This window comes from Sinocyclocheilus rhinocerous, unplaced genomic scaffold (assembly GCF_001515625.1).
Source record: "Sinocyclocheilus rhinocerous isolate Xijiao unplaced genomic scaffold, SAMN03320098_v1.1 scaffold1201, whole genome shotgun sequence".
Classification (NCBI taxonomy): Eukaryota; Metazoa; Chordata; class Actinopteri; order Cypriniformes; family Cyprinidae; genus Sinocyclocheilus; species Sinocyclocheilus rhinocerous.
In genome coordinates this window covers 752,573-757,595 of record NW_015654059.1, presented here as the reverse complement: position 1 = coordinate 757,595, position 5,023 = coordinate 752,573, and positions in this window count along the sequence as shown.

Below are 5,023 nucleotides of genomic sequence, written 5' to 3'. Positions count from 1 at the left end.
ACCTACTTAACCATATTTTGGAGACAAATTTGTACCCAAAAGTGAGCAAAACCTGACATAATCGCCAAAAACCTCCATTTGGGGACGTCGTTATTTGTAAAACTGGTATAAAAATAAAGTAAACAAAGTTTTTTTGAAATTGTGAGGGGTAGGGGTGGGTTTAGGTTAAAAAGTGTATAACTATATGTATATAAAAACAATATAAGTCTATGTAATGTCCCCATTTAGATAGCTAAGTAAACGTGTGTGTGTGTGTGTGTGTGTGTGTGTAAATATTTAGAAATATTTATTGTGAAGAAATTTATTTTGCCCATTATTGTTATATTCTTATTATTTTTTATATATTTTTATATATTCATTATTTTTTAATTATTAATGAATAAATACTTTTTGGCTAAAATAGTAATAATAATAATAATTATTATTATTATTATTGTTGTTGTTGAAGAAATTTATTTTTGGCCATTATTATTATTAATACTTTTTTAATAATTAATATTTTCTTTTGATGAAATAGTAAAAAAGTAGTATTTCAACCTTTATCACTAATAACTTTTATTACTGTTGTTATTATTATTATTATTAGTAGTAGTAGTAGTAAAATTATTAAAACATTTGTTTAAGTATAGTGTACAGCGGGGCTAAAGGTGCCTTTGATATTATTTTCATCTAAACCACTAGATGGCACAAAAACGTGGCGTAGCACTTTCCAAAACAGTCGCTTTTCAAGATGCACGTGTATAATGGTCTGATCCTTGACGCGATCGCGCGCAGCAGCGCAAAGTTGATTCTGTGCTTACTTGATCTAATATTTTATGTTTTTAAAAATGTTGTAGATTTAAGTAGCAAATGAGAATCGCTAAAATTAATGCATATATTTTGAGACAAAGACCTTCTTTATGATTTTCAATTTTGTTTAAGATAATTAAAGCAACAGTTTTTAAATAACGAAAGAATATGTAAAAGTATGGTATTTGGTGTAAAAAGCGCCCCTGCTGTTGGGGCTAAAGGCACAGTAATTAACATGATAATTAATAGATGGCTGACTTTTCCATTTGTTGACATGACATGGTTAGATTCAGATGGTAAATATCATATATTATGTTGGGTGTCCATATTAGAGATAATCACCATGTTTAGAATGAAACCATCATATTTAAAAACATGATATTAATCATATCATATAATAAAATATAATTTGCTGTTACTACTGTAAATATATATTCAATTATTATTGGATCTCCTTCAATACTTTCAGAATCTTTACTTATTAAAATGTTTTTGTTTCTGTATTTTAAAATATATTTTTTATATTAACATATTTTAATGACAGTATATTTATTGAACAAAAATGTATTCTTTTATTTTTCAAAATAAGCAGAAAATAGTACAAACGTTGCTGAAGTGATTGTTTTTTTACAAGTATTAACTTATACATTATTTTAAAAAAAACATTATTTTAGCTGAAGTATTTGTATCAATACCGTGTGCCTTTTACCCCGTGCTGGTGAGCCTTTTACCCCGTGTGTGGAGTAAAAGGCCCCTCTTGCCACCTCATACATTTATAAGATTTTTAAACAAAATAAACAACTTGAATGATTTATTTTGACACAAAATCTGTTGCTCCATTAATGTTCAATACAACGTATATATATTTTTCTGCAATTATACATTTTATGCGCAGTGAATAGCACATTTTTTCTTAAGGTGGCCCTTTAGCCCCGTTGTATCCTAAATATTATTATTTTAATTTTTGCCTGTCTTTCCAAATTTTTTGCTTTTTAAAAGAATAAAGGGTAGCTCAATAGTAGGTTCAGTTGTGACAACTTACCCCACACAGCGTAACAACATGCCTCGCTATTGGCCAAAGTATGAATAGTTTCTATTCTCCTGGGAATTTACAGTGAAACTGTTCAAAGGCAAGACTTTAATGTTTGTGCCTATACCGCAACCTACTAATGGAAATATTCACTGTATGGAGTGAAAAAATGTGACATCTAGCCCCGATCTTCCTCTCTAGCGAGCACGAACTATTTTACAGTAAAGATGCAGGTGTCCTGCTGGCCGTTACAGAACAGCCGCACAGAAACTCATTAGAAAGATCCAAAGGCTGGATGAGCTCATTCTAAAAACAACTAGTAGTTAGTGAATTTGTTGGAAACCCTCCAATTAACTTGGACGGTATTTAAAAGCATAAGAGGTCTACAGATGTTCTTGACAAGGGAACAAGTGGCAGGTGAAAACATTTTTCAACATGCAATTCATTTGTCCACTACAAGAGTGTTGCACTGCCAACAAATTACATTTCCAGTAAATTATGTTGCCATCATGTTTTTATTCGTTGAATTTGTGCAAAAGAATAATTATAAATAAAAACATTTCTATTTCAATTTAAAAAGATTTTCAAAGGTTAAAATGAAGCACTATGCCTGTAACCCTTACCTGTAACGGACTGGTGCAGGTTTCAGCGCGCTGTCCAATTTAGTTTAGAAGTGTGATCGTGCTGCTGAAAGAGCACTGCAGGAATTATGAGTCGCGCGCCTCCACATTTTATCAAATGTGCAGCGGTTCAGACTCCGCCTCTGCTGAGCTCCATCACTGCAAAGCATTGGCTGCAGTCTTACTACGCTTTCCTCCATCCATAAGTAAAAAACCAATGTCATATATTACACTCCTATCTAATATACATCGCCCCCAACACACACACACACACACATACTTGCATTTGTGGTTTACGGGGACTCTCCACAGGCGTAATGGTTTTTATACTGTACAAACTGTATCTTCTACCAACCCTACACCTAAACCTACCCCCTTACAGAAAACTACTGGCAATTTTTACATTTCATAAAACACCGTTTTGTATGTTTTTTAAGCCTTTTGTTTTACGGGGACACCGGAATTGTCCTCATAACCCATGTTTACGTTGTTAAAAACTACTTTTGTGCTTTTTGTAAACTAAGCTTCAACAAATTGTGTGCTTTTTAGTTCATTATTTTTGTTAAATGTGAGTTTAATTTGATCATACTTTTTTCACATTTAACTACTAGTAGTACTACTATTAGTTAAACTGTCACGTGACTGCATCTTTTCTACAATTATAATTATCCTCAATAAAATCACAAAAAGTATAACTTGGATTGGGATTCTCCTTCAAAAAGTCTAATAAACTTTTTTTTTTAAATTGCAATGAAGGTTAAATAGCAAATATAACTCTAGTAACTTTGATATTTTGGTTTGAAATATGATATTTTGTAGCTATGCTTTGTGCAAATGTTCTTGCATGGTGTAAAGTTATTGTGTAGATCATACTAAAGTTTGTCCTGGATGAGCAATAGAGAACATCAATTAAAACACCAGGAAAATAATAGATATTCCAGTAATGTCCCTAAACTAGCATTGGCAACCCATGCCAACATTCTAACTACAACCATTTTAAGAGAAACCGGTGTCAGACTGGCTGTGAAGACGAGGTTACAATGTGTTCCGGCTTCTCTGGTCTTCAGCCAAACTGAACAGTTCTCAAATTGGATCCTTGGCAGAGTTTCTACAGTCAGTTTCGAGACATGTTTTAAGGTTAGGACTGTCAAATCCATGTTTCAGAGCACAATCCATGACAAATGTTTTCCTATGAGGAGTTAATATCACGTGTAATCAGAAACGGCCTGTCCGGTCACGTCTTCATAGCATCAGCAAATAAACTCAATGAAAATCTTTTTTTTTTTAATAAGCTTTGAAGGAGATGTATAGTGGCACATTTTCCCATGAGCATATAGCATGTTGACATGTATATTCTTCTAAGAGGACATTAAAGACCATGAGGACGTTTTAGTGCCTCTTCATGAACATTCCAGCTCAACAAGACAAACGTGAGCTATTAGGTCTAGTGAATATGCAGAGTCTGCCAAGTGCTACATCCTATTGAATAACCAAAATCAGTTTCCTTATGTCATCAGTGCTTTCTATACAAACAAACTCACCATCCACTGCTATTATATTAAGATCAATATCTGTTCCACTGGAGAAATGTCTTCTCAGAGAACACTGTTGCACCTCCTCCTGGCTAATAGGTGTTTTATACTTTTTCACACACGTTATTTAATACACATAAACATTTTATATCTGTAATCTTTATTTTTATGTATTATTCTTTCAGGAAAATGCTTCAGGGTTGTGCTAAACCCAGCAGACCAGTGCTTCTGGGTGGTGAGAAACATTAGCTGAGCCATAGTCGAATAATAAACAGGGGTAGAACATATAGACACGTAACAGTGAAAGCCACTATGGCCATTATTACAAAAAACAAGACACATATAACATTTCTCTACTGATACAGTACAGTGTTGAGCAACATTAAATACACTAAAACTAATAGAGGTATTACAGTGCACAGACAATCTAACCACAACTGTCTAAGTTTTACTCACCAGTAAGATCATTTTTTCTTTGCATTTGAGTTGGTAAACATTGATGGAGAAAAGAATGAGATACAAAAGAACTAGTGTGGGTTGCGTTTGGCAGTGCATGATAAACTCGATATAAAACTCAAGTCTTTTCAAAATAATCTTTATACCTCTGTTAATAAATACGTTTAGATAAAAACAAAATGTCCCTTTCAAATAATTGTTTTTAAAATACTGTCTAATTTATGCTAACAGTGCTATTTAATACAAAATAGTTTAAAGGTGACATATCATGAAAATCTGACTTTTCCAGGTTTTAAGTGCTATAATCAGGTCCCTGGTGCATCTACCAACCAAGGAAACGTGAAAAAGATTAACCCAATCACTTTGTTTAGGTAAGCCTTTTAGGTAAGCAAGCGTCTGAGAAAACGAGCGCGTCTGATTTTGCTCCCTTGGTGACATGGCAAAGGGATCTCATTATAATATTACCGCCCCTTAATCTGTAAGTTTCCACCCACAGCGCCGTCATTTTGATTTCGCAAGAAACAACGGTGTACGAGCTCTAATGCCATGGCGAAAGTTTGAGCAAAACATGCTAACTGTTCTGTCATTGGCTGCAC